At 40.1% G+C, this 20484-nt stretch overlaps 3 non-coding genes across 3 annotated transcripts; all 3 read right to left on the reverse strand.

Annotated features, from left to right (window-relative positions):
* Positions 1-2516: 2516 nt before the first annotated feature.
* On the reverse strand, positions 2517-2598 carry trnal-aag (transfer RNA leucine (anticodon AAG)). Its single transcript has one exon. It is a non-coding gene; the product is annotated as a tRNA-Leu (tRNA).
* Positions 2599-3422: 824 nt separating this feature from the next.
* On the reverse strand, positions 3423-3504 carry trnal-aag (transfer RNA leucine (anticodon AAG)). Its single transcript has one exon. It is a non-coding gene; the product is annotated as a tRNA-Leu (tRNA).
* An 824-nt stretch (positions 3505-4328) lies between these two features.
* Positions 4329-4410, reverse strand: trnal-aag (transfer RNA leucine (anticodon AAG)). Its single transcript has one exon. It is a non-coding gene; the product is annotated as a tRNA-Leu (tRNA).
* Positions 4411-20484: the final 16074 nt, after the last annotated feature.

Consider the following 20484-nt stretch of genomic DNA (forward strand, 5'->3'; position numbering starts at 1 on the left):
GGCAACAAATTACATCTATTTCCCACATAAAGTGAGTTGTGTCAGGCTTCAAGCATCATTTACAGCTCAGGGCACTAACAAACTGCACTGAACTTTATGAAAATCTTTGAAGATTCACAGCACTTTGACACACCATGACCCAAACCATCTGTTAAATGGAGGGAGAGGATTGGGAAAGGTTAGGCCATTCGAACAAATGGTATAATTTCAGTAGTAAAAATATAGTTTTTTTTTTTTCTTCTTTTTCTGAATGTCACATCTCAACTAAACCAAAATGTAAATTCTTAAATGTAATTAGCTTATGAATAACTGTACATTAATGTTTGAGTGATGTATGGCTTATATTACAACTCTATTGTCTTACAACTGAAAATACTGTCAAATTAAGGTAGAGCACACACCCTTAGGGATTCACAGAAACTGTCCTTAACATGTCTGGAACATCTTCATGACATGACAATTTCACTTCAATTCATTTTCACAACAGGGGATTCTATCTGATTAGATGACCTATACATGAAACTTTTCTGCTGCGATAACGACCCGGGGGAAACCGATTTAGAGAGTTTGAATATAGAGGTTTTGGAGACAGTGGCAACCATATTTTGAACAGTTTTGTGCCCTGGAAGTGCACTGTGTGCGTGATGTAGCTCCTTTTCCTGGTCAGAACACATTGATATAAATGTACATATTTCTGCCTGTGTGTGGACTAGAGACTTCATTTTTCTTTTGTTTGTTACTTGAGACCTTGGTTAGAACCTATCCCAGCTGTCATTGGGCGAGAGGCAGGGTACAGATCGAGATACAGACATACAAGAATTTATACTCATATCTACACCTACGGGCAGTTGAGAGTCACCAATTAACCTAACGTGAGAAGGCCGGAGTACCCAGAGAACCCCAGACTCAAACTGAACCCAGGGCTCTGGGTTTGAACCTGGAATCTTTTTGCTGTGAGGTGGCAGTGCACTGCGCCATTGTGCCTGATGTGTTCTTTAAAATAATAAATAAAATAATAGAAATAAAATTTAAAAAGTATTGTCTGCCTGTTCTGATACAAAAGTTAATATTTACTGCATTTGTCAAGAAGTTTTATGGCTTGTTTATAAAATGTACTTCCTCTTTCTTTCACTCAGCTCCCACAACATGCCCTCACAACATACCCATCTCCCTCACTCTCTCTGTGGGCCCATTAAAACCTGCATGGTGCTTTAAGTATGAGTTTAAGTATAATTAGTAAGACTCCACAGACCATTGTTACACACCTTCTCAACACAGACCCCTGAATGTTGAATTAAGCATGTAAATGAAGGTCTCAGATACTCTCACCTTTTCTCTGTCTCTCTGTGTTTGGTCTGTGTGTTAATGTGTGTTAGCCAAAACTTCAGTTTCCCCTGTTAGCCCTCTCCTATGATCCTCCACAGATGACTATTCATCTCCTCATCCAGCAGCTGCATTTTCATAGAATACACTTCTGCTGTCTTTCCTTTTCTCTCTTCTCTTTTATCTGTCTATATCAGTTCATATACCTGTCTTCTGTTCTCTCTGTTGGTCCCTAACTATGTTCTTTTACTCCTTTATGTATTTTCACATCCCTCCCTTTTTTGTGATGACTTGCTAATGGTTCATATCAGCAATTCAATGGGGCAAAGAAAGTCATACAACTACTCCCATTACATTTAAATTTAGAAGGAGGACTGTGAGGGGATGAAAATGAGTACAGATGGGGAGTTGAAAGGAGAGAGGAGGGTGATTCATCATAAAATCATATATTGAAGAACCAAGCCAACTTTACTTTTGGAAAACCAAACACAGGACAAAGAGATGTAGCTTATTTCTGTTGTCTTTTTAAAAGAAAAGTTTTACTCTAAAATCACAGTCCACAGTCTATCCCAGTAAGCTTGGCTTCTGCTATAAGGGGTACAAATTGTAATAATACTGTTATAAAACTTATGTATAGAGGGGAAGTGATTTAAAATGACATTGTATGAGTTTCACTACACAGTAGCCATGCAATGATAATGGCAAAAACAATCCAGCATGGGAAGGCAAGCACTCCATATTAACGTGGTTATTTTTGTCAGGAAGGAGTAGTACAAGGGATAACAATGTAAAATTAAGTTATTTTATTACACTAGGTAGTCCCACTTGCAAAACTGGGGAGTCCAAGTACTTGGAGTCTAAGTGCATAATTGTCTTAGACAACTCTGCCACACTACATGAGAAGTGTTAGCCTTCAACTGCTGAGGCCATGGTTCTGTTAAATATGCACTTATACAAATAGATGCATTAAAAGACTTCTTTATTATGGTGCAATAAGTAAGTGAAATAGGCAGTGTAGCTGAAGAAGTTTGTATGAGGCTTGATAATATATATAGTTAGCAGAGGATGGTTTTGATCCATCGACCAACGATCCATTTGAAAGCTTACCTCATCATGATAAGTTGAGCAAGTTCATTCTTTCATTCTACACTTCTAAGACTGTGGGAGATATCTCAAGTACCCAGCAGTAAAGATGGCAGTGGTGGGATTCGAACCCACGCCTCCATAGAGACTGGAGCCTTAATCCAGCGCCTTAGACCACTCGGCCACACTACCTCGCTCTCTGATGTGTTATTTGTTTGGACCAGTGGTATTTCTGCAAGACAAAACAAAACCCAATCAGATTCTAAGCCCTCCTTGTTCATAATGATATCAATGAGGAACACAGCTACCATCCAGCGCTAAGTGACATAACCAGTAGTTTCACTGCTGTCTCTGCTTTGACAAGCTGAATTTTGAAATCATGGTTCTATCAAATCCTTATTTATAAAAAGTGCCACAGCAGTAATGAAGATGGTATTTAAATGCAAGCAACAAAGAGTGTGTACTTGGCAACCTATACAGTTATCAGAGGATGGTTTTGATCCATTGTCCTCAGCATGCTTCTGCTGCGCCACTCTGCTTCCATTCCCAGGTATTCAGGGTTTGCAGCCTTTTTGTGTGATTTTAAACAGGTTTCTTATATTCAAGTTCCTTTGGACTATACAGTAAATCAAGTGGACTTGCAAAAGGAAGGACCGGGTTTGCAAACTCTTTCTCGATAAGTCTACAGGAAAACAATGCACCCATGTGTAAATGCGGGAAGGTTTGTATCTGAAAGCTTAGCTCATTGTGATAACTTGAGTGAGTTCATTCTGAAAACATAAACAGAGAAAGCACTTAAGGGGACTACAGTCATAGTCAGGAATTTAGCACCTTTCTTTTAACAGAACACCAAGTCAAGACATTATGTGAAACACTTTTTTATTGAGTCACACACAGGCAGCTATAGCTGCCCTAAAGTGTGAGTTTTGAGTCACATTTTTTTTCAGATAATTATCCTACTTTCCTTATACATTTTTAAGACTGGGGGAGATATCTCAAGTACCCAACAGTAAAGATGGCAGTGGTGGGATTCGAACCCACGCCTCCATAGAGACTGGAGCCTTAATCCAGCGCCTTAGACCACTCGGCCACACTACCTCGCTCTCTGATGTGTTATTTGTTTGGACCAGTGGTATTTCTGCAAGACAAAACAAAACCCAATCAGATTCTAAGCCCTCCTTGTTCATAATGATATCAATGAGGAACACAGCTACCATCCAGCGCTAAGTGACATAACCAGTAGTTTCACTGCTGTCTCTGCTTTGACAAGCTGAATTTTGAAATCATGGTTCTATCAAATCCTTATTTATAAAAAGTGCCACAGCAGTAATGAAGATGGTATTTAAATGCAAGCAACAAAGAGTGTGTACTTGGCAACCTATACAGTTATCAGAGGATGGTTTTGATCCATTGTCCTCAGCATGCTTCTGCTGCGCCACTCTGCTTCCATTCCCAGGTATTCAGGGTTTGCAGCCTTTTTGTGTGATTTTAAACAGGTTTCTTATATTCAAGTTCCTTTGGACTATACAGTAAATCAAGTGGACTTGCAAAAGGAAGGACCGGGTTTGCAAACTCTTTCTCGATAAGTCTACAGGAAAACAATGCACCCATGTGTAAATGTGGGAAGGTTTGTATCTGAAAGCTTAGCTCATTGTGATAACTTGAGTGAGTTCATTCTGAAAACATAAACAGAGAAAGCACTTAAGGGGACTACAGTCATAGTCAGGAATTTAGCACCTTTCTTTTAACAGAACACCAAGTCAAGACATTATGTGAAACACTTTTTTATTGAGTCACACACAGGCAGCTATAGCTGCCCTAAAGTGTGAGTTTTGAGTCACATTTTTTTTCAGATAATTATCCTACTTTCCTTATACATTTTTAAGACTGGGGGAGATATCTCAAGTACCCAACAGTAAAGATGGCAGTGGTGGGATTCGAACCCACGCCTCCATAGAGACTGGAGCCTTAATCCAGCGCCTTAGACCACTCGGCCACACTACCTCTCCCTCTGAAGTGCTATCTTGTATTTCTGCAAGACGAAACAAAACCCAATCAGATTCTAAGCCCTCCTTGTTCATAATGATATCAATGAGGAACACAGCTACCATCCAGCGCTAAGTGACATAAGCAGCAGTTTCACAGCTGTCTCTGCTTTGACAAGCTGAATTTTGAAATCATGGTTCTATCAAATCCTTATTTATAAAAAATGTCACAGCAGTAATGAAGATGGTATTTAAATGCAAGTAAAGAAGTGAAATAGGCTTGAAACCAAAGCATAGTCAAAGACAGCCATAGCACCTTTAACAGTAGTTGCTGAATCCATGACGTGGAGACTGCATAGAGCTGACCATGAGTCCATGCTAGACAACATCCATCCATCCATCCATTATCTATACCGCTTATCCATGAATGGTTGCAGGGGGGCTGGAGCCTATCCCAGCTGTCACTGGGTGAGAGGCAGAGTAAACCCTGTATGGATCCCCAGTCCATGTACAGACAAACAACCACTTACATTCACACCTACAGGCAATTTAGAGTCACCAATTAACCTAACGCGCATGTCTTTGGACAGTGGGAGGAAACCAGAGTACTCAGAGAGAACCCACACAGGCACAGGGAAAACATGCAAACTCCACACAGCCATTTCCTGTGATTTTAAACAAGTTTATTATATTTAAGTCCCTTACCAGATAGCATACGGATGTGATCCACTTCAGGGAACAATCCGGCACTGTAGGAATTCTTCTGGCCCAGACAAAACAGATGTGAACCTAATCTGGCCCATGTAGTAAATGCGACATTTGGCCCAAATATCACAAAACAAATATAGCCCACCTTTGGCAACTATGTGGCAGAGTACCTGTCACTGACATCACACCGAAAATGACTAGCAGGCCTCTCAGCTTCTAGTGTAGGGCCTATAAGACGTTCAACAACATCAAGGAAAACAGGCCTATTAACACAGCCCTTTTAACATTTGTACCTGAACATATCAGTCTCAACACAGTGAGTTTTTTTTTTTTTTTTTTCAATGAAGTCAACATTATTAAGTCTGTTTGTCATGAAGGATCTTTATTCAAACTTTTTTTTCTCCTATTGATGGGTTTTTGTCGCTTCAAGTTGGAGTTTTCCAAATTACTGAGTCTTTTGAACGCAGCATATTCAAATTGACTAAAGGGAGCAGAAAGCGCTACTCTACTCTGTTAACAGGAGAGAACAGAAATCACGGTGAGTTTCTATGAACAATAAATAAATTAATCTATCTGTGGAAACTATTTAGCTATTGTTGTTGGAACTTACTTCACATATTATTTTGTCATTATTTGAGTTTGCCAGTGTTGCAAAAATGATAGCTAGTTATAACACTCAGTTTTATATATGATCAGTGCTGTGAACACTGCAAGTTTTTCTATGAAATTATTGCATGCATTTGTCCTGCAGACAAATTGGTTTAAACACATGAACATTATGCTTTGAAGAAAAACTGCGCCCTCAACATCCTGCAGCTCTTTGTCTGTAACTGCAGCTAGCTAGCTCGTTAGCAGAGATACTCTGCAGGTTGGTAGCTGAGCAAAAGCAGGGTTTACAATCAACACCTGCCACCACTAGGTTATTGTCATCATAAATGCCAAACAGTAAGATGGACACAGTTTTCAGCTGCAGCAAATCTACTGATTGCATTTCTAATTTCAAAGTTGGTTGATTATCCACCTCATTCAGCGTTGTAACGTTTGTGTTCAGTCGGTCATTCAGAAGAAGTGAAAGAAGTTAGCTTGTAGTAACGTGATTAGGTTACCATAGGTTGATTGAGTGATTGTCAGAGGCAGGGTTACCACATGTCCCTTACAATACGGATCTGTCCTGTATGATTAAATTGCGCTTCTTCGTTTTGAATCAATAGATGACAGGGTTCATGTCCTATTTCAGAATTGACTTGAATTCAGCATCATCCCACTCGCATTCTGTGAATAGACTCTGCCTGTGATCAGCTAAAACTTGCTGCAGTCTGTGTTTTAATCTCAGACAAGGGTGGGATAAAGTGGGAAAACACTAGGCTCAACAGTTTCAGTGTCAATCAGACTGTAAACTCTGCCCATGAGTGTTTCCTGTCAGGTGTAGGGCTGATTCGACACTGTCCAGTCACAATGAAGCCTGTATGATTTGCTAGGTTGAGGTGTATAGTCGTTTTTTCAATCAATTCCACTGATTTTGTTTGAATTTTGTTTTATATTGCCTTTTACTTTGTGTCACAGGTTAAAAAAATAAAAATCATAGTAATCTACTGTTTACCAGTTGTTTCTTGAGTCTGATAATTGCTCCAATTCTTTTTCAATTCAAGTAGGTTTCTTCGTGGTTGATGTAGCATTGCTATCTTAGATGCCCAGATGAGTCCCAACAGGACTGGACCACTGACATGCCACCATTCAACACAGTATCTGGGGGTAACATAATGGCACGTAGCCACAAATTCAAACCAGTTTTGGTTTATTCTTTGTTCATTTGGTCAGCTGTTGGTTGATATGTATCATCATGACTAGGCTGTGGGTCATATCTGGGAAACAAGTGGGGACCACCCAAGTGCCATTATTCCATGTGGTAGGTGGGCCAGAATAAAAATGCACAGTGGCCCACATTTGGGTGAGTGCTGGTTTATTGGGTCTCTTCTTTGCTGACATCTGGTAGTGTGTTGGTTTGGTTGTGGACCAGTTCTGGCAAACAGGAGCGGAGCGGTCAAATAACATCGTTCCATGTGGTAATTGGGCCAGATGAAAAGTGTGCTCCAGAATAAAAATGTACAGTGGCCCACATTTGGGTGAGTGCTGGTCTGTTTGTGGTTGACCTCTGGAATTCCTATGGCTTGGTGATGGCCCACTTCTGGCAAACGGGAGCGGAGTGGACAAGTGCCATCACTCCATACGGTATGTGGGCCGGATGAATATGTCAGGTGTGGGCCAGATATGGACCAGAAGAATTTTAGCTATCTGGGTTTGGACTATACAGTAAATCAAGTGGACTTGCAAAATGAAGGACCGGGTTTGCAAACTCTTTCTCGGTAAGTCTACAGGAAAACAATGCACCAATGTGGGAATGTTTGTATCTGAAAGCTTACCTTATTGTGAAAACTTGAGTGAGTTTTAGTGTGGAAAGCACAACAGACAATCTGGCAGGGAGAGAGTGGAAATGAGAGTAGGTGGGCTGGGAAAAGTCACATGGCTGAAAGGCATGAAAGCCAAGGTTACTGCAGGGCAGGAAGTAGTGGCAAGCTCTGAAATGACAGCAGAGTTAATAATATGGCAAAAGGAAGCAGAGAATCAGTGAATGGATTAATCAGTTGTGGCAATGATGGGGTTTGCTCTGTTGTCAAGGAGCTCAGTAATTTTTTATTATTGTTATCAGTGGTTATCATGTCTGTATCTTCAGGAAAATGACAATCGTTGTGTCAGCCAATATCCACTGTTCTCTCCTCATTGTCGGTCACTTTGGATGGAAGTCAGTAAGTAAAAGTTGTTAAACCTGCTTTTTTAAAAGGTGGTGATGGGAATTCACTGTGTTTTGAAACTGTATTATTGCTACCAGTGATTACTGCTACTCTAAGTAAATGCACAAATGAAAAAATACAAGCAGACAGTGCAATAATAAAGTCTGAGTTTGACTAAAGACAGTTCATTTTATAATGACCTCGGTTCAATGTGACTGATCACACATCTGCAACAAATGCTGACTACTGCTGGAAGTTTGAGGAACAAAGACATGAAGAGCGAAAGTGTTAAATAGACCTCTATATCATTGAGGCCATAAATGACACAGCTGCCACATGGCTCACTACAGAAAGGAAGGGAAAGAGCAGAACATAGGAGCATGAGGGGTGGCTGCAGGAAGGATGGTGGGGGGAGGGAGAGGAGAGATAACAAGAGGAAGTGTTTACAGACCTTTTTATTTTCCCATCATCCTCGGCAGTGGAAACGAGAACATCCACCGTCACAGACAACAAAAGGGACAAAAACGTGCAATCACAGCCTGTCAGGAGCATAATAAAGTCAAATTTATTAATATCCACACATGCACACAACCAACAATAACCACCACACACACACACAGGTAAACACACACACAGGGATAGCTTACGTTACAAAACACCTCATTTTAAAATGACCTTTTATTTATCATTTATTTATATTCATTCATCTGCAAAAGTGCAGTGCATCAAGAAGACGCACAAGCTCTAAAAGCATGTAGGCACAAAACACAATACAAATAAATGCACATAATTTATTTGAATTCTAGTAATTCTATTACAGACACTCTGAAACTGGCACAGACTTCCAGTCAGGCTCTACATCTACTAATGAGTTTTCTTTGTGTTCATTAGAAGAGGAGAGTGGAATATTACATCAGCCTTCAAACTCACAGGAACATGTTGAAGTATGGATTGCAATTAAGTGTGGTGATGAAGGGATGATAACATGTACATATGTGTGAGCACACATGTGAGTGTGATCACTAATTAGACTCTGTGAGGATAATGCTTCAGGAATAAAGGTCAGTTTCCTCTGTGGTGCTGAAAAGAGATGATGGGGTGACACAGAGCAGGGGAAAGAGAGAGAGATCAGTGAGATGGAAGTGTTATCAGTAATTAGAGAGATTAAAGTGTGGCAATTCCTGTGGGGATACCTGGTCACTGTAGCATTAAAACAGTGGACCTAAGTAAGAGTAAGAGATCATTCAAGCAAATATATCAAAATTGTATTTTACTAACAATACCTAAAATAGTGTGTCCTCAGTCTCACTTTAAAAAGAGATGTCTTATTGTTGATCTTGGGCTATTCACCATAGCAGGTCATTGTCCATGATCCTCAAACCATGTACTGTTTTCCTGTTAGCCAATGTATGAAACCAGTATCATGGCTCAGCTCTCTGTGTTTCCTGATGTTCTTCCCCTCCCTTGTTTGTGTTTCTTCTTTGTTCCATTTTCTCTCTCTCCCTGTTCATGTGTGTGTGTGTGTGTTGTCTGGGTATGGTTATCCAGTTTCCTTCTGCCACCAATCCACCTGCGTACCTGAGATCCGTCCACTAATAAATGCCAGTCACTAATCAATGACACCTGTCCCCAGTTCTTCACCCCTCATGTTTGACTGAACCAAGCTTTGCAGCTTAGTACCTCGTCCACTTGCTTCTGGTTTGGATAGCACAACCTCAGCCTGCTCTGCTCCTTCATTCTCTCCTCCACTCTGCCATCACCACTTCACCCACCTGCTTTACTCCTCCAACAACTCTGGCTCAGCTATGGCCATCTACCAACCAATAAAGGATAATAAAACTGGTTGGTTTGGGACCTTTCAAGAACTCTCCTCTCATCTGTGCTCAGCTCTTGGGTCCAAACAAACTAAACCTAAAAACTTGGACATGATTTCAGTTTGATTTGTTTTAATTCTACAAGATTGTAATATGTTATATATTATAAAATATGATATATTTGACTTTAATGGGGAAAGAACAATGAAGTTATGGACCTGTTTTTATCATTATCCCTGGTGTTTTCACAATCCAGCAACCTTATTGTCTAGCAGCCAGTGTTTGTGTTATGAGGTTTTCTCAAAATCCAGGACCCTAGTAGTATTACAGTCTTCAAGCAGCTGTATTCTCTAGCCAGCTGTCAGTGCACAAAGCTTGATATAAAGTACGGACTGAACTCCACAAGAGCAATTTATTACACCTGCAGAAGTGCTGTTGAACCAAACAAGAAAGCCTGTCTCTCCCTCCAGTAAGTCCTGTCCTTTGTTGTCTGTTTGTAGTAAAAACCTTTTATCTCATAGTTTTACAATGTGAAAGTGTCGATAATAACCATCTCACCTGTCACCTTTGAAAAATCAGCTACAATTTGAAAACAAATATGAGCAGAGTGAAGGTTTTTGATTTAAGAACAACTCCTGGAAATATGTGTCCAGAAAACTATGTTGTGAATGTTGGAAAGAGCAAAGATGCACATTCTCTACAAAAACCACACAAGCACAACATGGAGGAATACTTGAGGCATCCTGTTACAACTTTGGGTGCTGAAACAAAGGGTTAAGATATCAAAGACAGTCTTCTTCCAGAAATCATAAAAAGAGGAAGAAAGGGAATGTACAGATAAATGGATTTGTAGCATGGAAGTCTTGACTAGCTACATCAAGAAGCGATAAACTATAACTACTTCACTTTAAAAATGCACAGGCAAGTCCTTATCCATTGTTTGTGTTTTGCAAAACGCAGAGGGTGACTGGTAATTCATCAATTACAACAAGTCCCCATATGACACCAGCCCCATGTGAATAGGGATTGGGACAACTGTCTGTTTGGACTCACCCTTCTCTTCTGTCTTCAGAGAGCTGTGGCTCAGCACCATGACAGAACAAGTCTTTTTTACCACTTTGCTGAGCCTGCAGGCTCCTCTGCTCCTCCTGCTGCCTTCCCACCATGAAACAGCAACACACCGTGCTTGTAACTAATGCCTCGAAGATGTGGAGCAGTCTGAAGAGCAGCCGACTTGGTCCTTGTTGAAATTTGTCTAGGAGTTTAAGAAGTGCTTTGCTCCCAATGATTATGTGTGGTTATAAAATGAATGCTTTGAAGCTAAATTATTACTCATCTCAGTAGATTTTTAATGCACAACCTCTTAATTGTGACTGATTGCAATCATGTTTCAGATAAAAAGCAACAGTGCCACTAGTGAAATGAAAGAACCTCAGAATTAGGTGCAATTTGCATAATTTTGCCTGAAATATGGTTAGAACACCCAAACTCATTAGTAATTATATTTACAGAAGACATAAATAATATAGTAATAGAAGTATGATAACATAACCTAATATTTCAGTAAAACTAATTTTGTCTAGACAGGATTTTAGTCACATACACAGAATTTTGGGGCTGCCAGCCCTTTCTGAGCAGGTGAATTCAACAGATAGCTGTGATCCTGCATTGATTTCAACACCACAAGCATGAAAAGAAGATTTGGAATCAGGGAGAAGAAAAGGCAAAAGGGAGGTTTTAAAGCCCGTATTTTGAACAGTGAATATGTAAATTTAAGCATGACAGTCATAGCATTTTTACACCTTACATGTCTATCTAAAATGAGAAATCTCTCTCAAATGCATCAAGAGAAATGCTAGTAATTATATACATTAACAGGCTGGTTGCAGAAGACTGCAAGTGGTAGGAAACCGTTATTTAACAATGACTTTCCTATGTGGGTTGACAGAAAACATGTCCATATTTACAGCAACAGCCCAGAGGACCAAATTAATTTTGCTAGTTAATTTTGGCATGCTGTGCCAGTATGTGCCAGTATTGGTAAATCCACTGTGAACCATGGTGTTCCTCAGATATTTGGCTCCAAGCTAATTAACATAAATTTACATGTTAAATAAGATGCCTCAAATAAGGGCAACATTATGCAAATTCTTGAAAACTAATGATTGAAGCTATTTATTTTTTGGTTTAAGTTTAGCTAAGGCTTAGTTCACAGAACGATTGCCATATGTAGTAGGTCACAGTAGCAGTGAGTTACCAGTCACTGCTTCTAGTTTGGCCTTCAAATACAGATTTGAACATGGTGAAATAAAATAAAAATAAATAAATAAATATAATAATAATAATAATAAAACATGTATAAAACAGATACAACTAGATACTGTAACAAGAGGGAGCACATCCTACTGACATGTTTACAGTATGTAATTCTTATGTGCCATAGTTCCATCTCTGCATACAGTATATTTTATTTCCCCTATAACAGCCACAATTCACCTAAGCAATCTGTTGGTCAAAGATGCACACTGAAAAGTATTTTAAGCGCTTATTTCCCTGGAAGCTGGTGGCAAACTTTCCTGTATCCTGTCTTTTTTAACCTTATGTGTACCCAATCCCAGATAAAAGTTTTAGAGACAGCACACATGTGTTTGTTAGTGTTTTCTGAAAGTCGTGTTGTACATGCGGGGGTTTGTCAGGGCGAACTAGCTGTTGCCTCACACGTAAAAGGACAAACAAGAGACACGCAGAGAGATAAATAGATGTCCCCCATGCATGCAAATCCCTGCAGGCCAGGTCTGCACGCATGTGTGCGTACGACTGTGTGTGTGTGTGTGTATGTGACAGCATGCTGTGCGTCATGCTGCTGTTGGGCTATTCCCGGGGAGAAATGCGGCAAACACACACAGTAGGCTTGGAGGGTGAGTCACCAAGATTTCCAGCAGGGATTTGGCCTGCTGCTGCTGAAGTTACCAGCTAATACCTACCATCAGTTAACATTTTTCAGTCAACAGCACACTACCAGGGGTCACATAATACTGTAGAGTCAATTATGGCGGCAACAAATGGAGATAAAATAACACAAGGTAACAGTATATGGTTAAAGATAATTTCCACTGTAATCGAGTATGCTGCAGGTTAGGGTTATGCAAAGATATGCTACTAACAATTTCTACTCATAAACTAAAAGGTATGAATGGTAAGTATGAAAGTATTGCAAAAATAACCACAAGCCATATGTAGCAGCAGCAGGTAGATGTTGAAATACATATGATATTTACATGTCTACAGAAGGTATTACATGAACAGCAAATGTTCTGATGTGAAAATGTGTCATTAAACCATATTAGTGTTTATAGCACCTGTGTAAATGAGCTTTTATATGTCATAGCTGATGGCATTGGAAATTGTACAATTCTTGAAATGTGGCTGTCTGCTTAAGCATTGCATTTGCAGACAAACTAACGACCGACGGCAGAAATCCACTGTACGAGTAGAAAACAGATGTGATGCCCACCACTGAGTTTCTGCTGTTTCTCTCTAGCATTATTCTTCAAGGGGTTGCAGATGTGATAATGTAAAATCACTTTTTATCTGGTTATAGTGTCTTTCATGGGAAATTAAGGAGATTTCAGAGAAGGGGGCTCATTCTATTAAATATAGACATATGCAACAGGATACAGCATATTTGGGTACACAGCTTTTTGATTGGTCCGTGTTATTTTTTCCTCTTGAGGATGTAACAATTTTCTGAGATATGCATTAAAACATGCAGTGGTTTGTTCAGCTAACGTGATCTGGATTTATGAGTTTTGGCCAGGAGTAAATCTAAGTCTGATTTAACTGACCTTCTTACAGTTTTCATGTACAACATAGCTGAAAAGCAAAGTATATCAGAAATATCAATTTACTTATTCCTGTAGGGTTTCACAGCAACGGTTTTCATGCATCTCCCCAGACCCAACCCTACAGCCAGTATGATGGAGATAATCCCTCAACAGGTTCTCACTGACATGCAGCTATGGTTAAAGCACATCTTCTAGGGATTGAAATTTTATATGACACCTTTCCTGTAAGTGTCTGATTGCTTTCTCATTGCTGACAGAATGCTGGATGGATGCAACATCATTAACGAAGCCAGAAAAAAGTTATTCTGTTAGATGAAATCTGGAAACCAGGGTTAACAAGTCTTACAAATGTGAAGTAATGCAATAAATTTAGCTACATGTGACCTGGGAGATGCAAGAAGCCTGACGCTCAGCAGTCACCCCCTTTTCATCCTTTCACCAAACAGGGCAGGTTGTGCACACTGTTAGCTGCAGCTAGTATTAGCATTTTATGGCATATCAAGTAGACTTGTAACTGATTTTTCATGGTTACATTTGTCAGGGTCCTGTTATCTCCCCAGGCAAATGATACAAACCAAGAATCGATGGTTGTTGATGGCCTGTCTCAGGTGAACCAGAGTGGGGTTTGTTACTGGGCTTCTGTGCTAGTTGTGGATTGGCCATAAAGGATAGCATGCTTAAGCATCAGGTCATTTGTAACTGTACTTGGTATCAGAGCACCCTGGGTGAAGAACTGATGATGATCTGATCAGGCTGTATGTTGGAGACCTAGGGAAAGGAGTATAAGAGCACCAGCAATTACCTGCTGGTGGGGTATGATTGGATGTGATTGTATCCACACTATCATCATATCCAATTACAGTGTTTTGTTTTTGTTTTTTTCCCCGTAAAACATAAAAATATAAACTCAAAGATCGAAAAACACTGACACAAACACACTAAACTTGTAAGTCTTGCCACTGATATTCAGCAGGTTTAGGGTCAGATTGGTTTCATTTGTTTACTCTTCTGTGCCAGCTACTGTGTTGTTGCACTGGGCCTTCTATCAGCTAAGTAGCCATCAGGACAAAACAGTGCTTCTGATCCTAATGGAAACAAAATGACAGAAATGAGCATCTTGTCACGAGGTCAGCTCCTTGACCTGTCAGTGTCTGTCTGTTTGTCTGTCTCTGTGTTGCCTGCCCCTCCCCCTTGCTCTCTGTCTCTCCTGCTGGATCTGCCACTCCACACCTGCCGTGCCTCTACAATCAAGCTCACCTGTTTCCTATCAGCCCATCACCCAGGATGTACTTAATCCCTGCTCCTGCCTTCAGTCCCTGCCGGATCGTCACTCCTGTTCATGGTTTGTCTTGAGAGACGTTCGGCTCTTCTAGTTTTACGCCAGCTACTGCTGAAGTACTAGTCTGCTCATTTCTTACCCTGTGTTCTCTGTTCTGTTTTTGCCAGCCTGCCTGCCAGCCCACCTGCCATTCCCTCCAGTCTGCCTGCCACTCATATTTTCCATCGGGACCAGCACCAACAGCAGCACAACCTTTCCCCACCCCTGGACTCCTTCACTTGTCGCAGCACCCCTCTCTGGACCAGCACTATCCTGACCCCTTTTCACTACCTATTCCTAAATAAACGTTGTTTGTCTTGCAGTCTGTGTTCTGCTTCTGGGGTTCCAAGCTCAGTCGTGACACATCTAGGTACTAGATACCAGATGATGAAGACAGCTGACACAAAAGGAGAAAGATAAAAAATGGATAAACCCCTTAACTAAATTAAATACCTACATTCAAAATATTGAACATTTGCTGCAATACTTTGCTCATGTCTTGTTAGAGTGTCGACCGTACCAGGTCTTTTGTGTAGTGTGTCTTTTTTTAGCTTTAACTGTGGTATGTCATGTAGTGTGCAGAGCACATGAGGGAGGGAGCAACAAGTTACTTCTTTGAAATTGACTGTTGAAATTGTTGCTAGGCTACTGAAAAATGTAATGGCTGCCACATGACCAGTGCAGCTCACATTACCTACAGCTGAATTTCTTGTGTGTTAACCTTAAAAGCTCAAACACAGGTTCAGAAATATCAAATGGAGTTTATACTGAAATTATGTGGATCGATTCAATTCAGTCAGGTAACTATTTGAAAATATAGTGTATTTTGTATGCTAACGGCATCACAGTGGCAATGCTAGCATGCTAATGTTGAGCAGGTATTTTGTTTACCCTGTTCACTAGTATGAGTGTTATTGGCTTTGCAGGTATTTGGTCATAAAGTCATAAGTGGATCATCGAGGTGATTGTAAATTATCCTGGGAGAGGCATCAATGTCCAAATTTCAGATCAACCCATCCAAATATTTATTTAGACATTTAATTCAAAACCACAAATTTTAGCCTCCGGGTGACGCTGCGTGAAAGGTCACGAGTTTGCTCCATGCTTATCCTAAGAGAACTTCATGGCAATTCATCTAATAGCTGTTGAGATATTTCAGTCTGGAGCAAAGTGGGCGACAGGCTAACCAACCATCTGCTTGCATGGCTAAAAACACATATATCCTAAATTCACAGCCGGCTAATTCACTAATGAAAGTGTGTGCAACAACACAGATGAGCTGCGAATCTGAGGCGAGAAATTGATTAAAATAAATTCCATGGTTAAACACACAGCAGGGGATGGGTAAGAGAGATAAAGTATGAGAAACGAAGGGAGCCAGAGATAAACAAAGGAGAGGAGAAAGGTACAGCAGACTCAGATATGCTCCCACACATAATTATCCAGTTCCATTAGCAGTGATCCAACCATCAAAATGAAACAATTACCTGTTTCTGGTACAGATGTAAACGGAAAAAGGAAATCCTGATTCTTGGAGAGAGCATATGGAGATGCAGAGGAAGAAAGGTGAACATAGCAGAGATAGGTGGAATAAGAGATTAAGCAGCTTGACCTTTTATATGAATTGCACTTAATAATGACAGTAAATATTGACTCAGAGATCTCCCAAATGAAATAATTTTTAATAGACAATAAAGTGGCAAAATGCCCAGAGATCACACAGATTGTTCTACTCGTGTAAGGAAACAAATCAGAAAATAACCATTTTTTTTTCCTCAGAAGTTGTTGATGAAAAAGAAATAAGGTTATTTCTGCTCTTTGTATGCTCAATTATTTAGAGGCAAACAACTCCAAATGTGTGCAGTGTGAGTATTTGTGAGTGTATTCATTGGGAGATGTCTAACGCCAAGTCCTATAAGTCTAATAATTAGATTTTTGCCTGTTCCCTTAATAAAGCGGAACATAAATCTGTAATGGGAACAAATGGCTGTATAACAGAGTATGAGAGAGCTGCCCTTAACTTTATAATTGGAACAGAAAATCCCTTTTAGTGTCAATTTCAAGTTGTTTGTTCCAGAGAAACAGTTTATTATTGGAGAATCAGATACAAATTAAGTTTTAAGTTGGTAGTTTTTGTAGAAATTCTGTTTTAATTCACTGTTATAGTTTTACAGAACACAGATTAAAACTTTTAATTTCTGCATCCAAGTAAGCATGATTTATTTCAAAGACACAGATAGCATTTTTAATCCAATTCTTGTTGAGTTCTGAGATATGTAAAATCCCCTTTGACCAAGTGCACACACACATACAAACACACACACACACACACACACACACTAATAAACATCTTATTTTTAAATGACCCACATTTCTCTTTTTTTTTTCTTTCACATCCTTTCACAGGGCCTGATTAAACCAACATTTATCATGTATGACAGTGAGCTGAAATCAGGGAACCAAGGAATTTCACTTTGCCACTGTCTGGTGACACTTGCATATGCATATAGTTCACATCACTCTCCTCACCTGACCTTCTCTCTGTCCCTGCACTCTGTCCTCTCTTGTCTTCTTCTTTTCTCCCCTCCTTTCCACCTCCCCTTATCTTTTTATTTCACTTTTCCATCTCTCGGTCAATAATACAAAGTAGCCTGAGGCATTACTTGTGGGGGCTGAAAACTCAGCAACTTTCCTTCAAAGACTCAGACTCTGTTACTTTTTGCGGCCATTAAGTTTTAAGGCAGGTCAAATCTTTAAAGGGCTGTTTAGAAAATGTCCTTTGTGGGATGATATTGTTTGGGATGTAACTGAAGGTGACAAATTTTAAATGCGCAGCTAAAAACATGGTTTTCCTAAGCTCTAAAGTTTAATATCTCACTCTTAAAATGTGATATTCAAAGTTTGAGAAAGTTGTAGTTTGTTATTTCATGTGATTCTGCAAAAACATGAGATTTATCTATTCAGTGACAACTTCTCAGTGCCAAGAGATGAGAAGTGGGAGAAGCTGGTTCTAGCAAGGTTTCTTTTGACTTTGCAGCTTAAAGGAGAACTGGTAACTTTTCTAAATCTGGGCCTTAGTTTTCCACATTTTATTATTATTATTATTATTGTGTGGTAGTTTTACTTATGTAAAGGATCTGAATACTTCCACCACTGAAAGTCAATAACACAGACAAAGTAACGGATCGAGCTAGCAGTACTCCAGTAGCTTCCATGTTCTGCCAGGTAAAATCATTGTTTTTGTCAGTGGACTCTGGTAGTGATATACAGGGACGTTTCAGTTTAAACAAAAAGGATCTCACTCTTTAATAAAAAAAAAAAAAAAAGTAAAGTATATTTCTGTAGGAGCCCTATAGCACCTTAGTGGACATACTTTGTCATGGACAGTTAGCCAGTTGGATTATAAGATTTTTGTCCCTATAAAACATTTATACCCAAAAACAAAAGATACACTACACTACAGGTCACAGTCATACAGCACATACATACAGTGCTCTAAGACACACCCACACACACACATACTGATAGTATGCCAGTTTGGGATTCAGTATCTTGCCCAAGGATACTTCGGCAAGTGGACTGGAAGAGCTCGGGACCAAACCACTGACCTCGCGATTAGCAGGCCACCTGCTCTATCTAAACATGTACATGGACATCAGATTAAAAAATCACAGTGCATTGTATCTGATACAGATAATAACCATTGTAATTTTATAGTACACTAAAGAACAAAATGATTGATATCTGGAGCAGCCCTCCTGATGCCATCATTGATCTAACTGTAGAATCTCAAGAGTTAATATCAACTCATCACCTCATCTGACCTGTGCATCTCCCTCCTTCTCTGTCTCTCCTCTTACCTCTTATGGTATTTCACTATAATAAATGTGCTGAAATGAAACTGTTGCCATGGATCACTAGACAAAAGTGTCCTGTGTCCTCTGACTCTCCTCTCTCCTGTACCTTTCATCTTTCCATCGCTCTCTCTCTTGCTGCTTTCTTTTTCAGCAGAGCACCACTTTCTTACAGTATCCATAGCAACTTGCGCTGAGGTCCCCTTTTACCTGAAATTTAACTGATGAAATCAATTGCAGGAAAAGGCTTTCAGAATAGCGACATTGTCGTCATCCCCAACAATGCTTGTGCTGCACCAGTGGCTGAGCTCTTTATAATCATCATCACTCTTTTCACTTCTTCTGGAAGTCTGAACATGTCCTTGCCTAACTTCTGAGAAATACAACATTTACAAGTGATTCCCTTTTACTGAGGTTTGCATCCAAACCTCAGTAACAGCAGTGGCTTCTGTTCCAGTGATGTGTCAGCTCTGAGAGAGACTAGCAACAGGTTAATATCTAAAGCACTCAGCAGGCATCATCTCCTGCATCATGTAATTTGCATTGTTGTGAGAATTAGTGAAACCTGATTTTAACAAACACTTTCAGCCACTTTGGAACACTGAAACAGGCTGTATCACCAGAGTTGCTATTGGGCAAACATGCTGTTAACAGTTGGTGGTGATTTGACAGATTTCAGTCCAATATACACATTCACCTTTAGCTCTGTTTTCAGTCTCCACCATCTCCAACAAAAATGTATGTCTCTTTAGCTGCTAAATACTCCACTACTGTATGCTCACTCCTTCCTGTGTCTGCCTGCTGTTTGGTTCTGGACAGGTACGGCACAGTGGGTTTATCAGAGCTTTTTCACAGCTGCCTGGAAACAGGATTGATGAGCACAGTGAGTCAGAACCAGAAGAGAAATGTTAACCATGCTGCATTTTATACTCTCAACACTTTGTTGTTCTTGCTCAGTTTCTACTCCCCATTTGTACAGGCTTATGTCACAGGAAGGTATATGATAGCCTATACTATTCAGAAATGGTTATTCAGAAAAAGGAATGGTTCAAAAAGACAGTTTACTTTGCAGCATTAAATGTGTACAAACAAGAGGGAAAAAAGGGGCTCAGTCATGCATCCATTTACTTTTATTCTGATGGCAAGGGGCTCCTATTATACTGTGCTTCGTGCACTCACACATACAAAATGAAATAAGAAGCAACTCGTGAAAGAAGAAGCTATCACGGGTCTACAGAGAGGATGTGTTTCAGCTAGCCTTGTCTGGGTGTTGACTTCAGGTGCCGTTGCCTCCTGAGAGTGTGAATAGCTTGACAGTAGCTGTGTCACACTATGCTCTCTCTGCACTGTGTGTGGGCAGAGTATATGAGCTTGTGTTCACCTCTGTCTTTTTTCAGTGCCACAGACTACAGGCTGCGTATGTGTGTGTGCTTCATCCTTGTTATCCCTTGCCTAGAAGACCTGTGTCATGAAAACAGACATACCCCCTCCCCACCCCCAAGTTGAAATAGCTCTGTCTCTCTACCTTATATCACCTGGTTGTCTGTGGCATGTTTGTGTGTGTGACAGAGATACTGTGGTGTTAGCCCAAGCTACAAAAATAGCTTTACTTAATCCCTCAGGTTTCAATAGCTGTCGCCATACCGTATATCACCATAGCCGGGCAGGAGGAAATGAAGCAGGAAACAAGATAGAAGTGAGGTGCAGGTGACAAAAGTAGATGGGAAAGGAGAGGACAGGTGAGGTGAGGGTGTTACAATAAATC

This window comes from Lates calcarifer, linkage group LG8 (assembly GCF_001640805.2).
Source record: "Lates calcarifer isolate ASB-BC8 linkage group LG8, TLL_Latcal_v3, whole genome shotgun sequence".
Classification (NCBI taxonomy): Eukaryota; Metazoa; Chordata; class Actinopteri; family Centropomidae; genus Lates; species Lates calcarifer.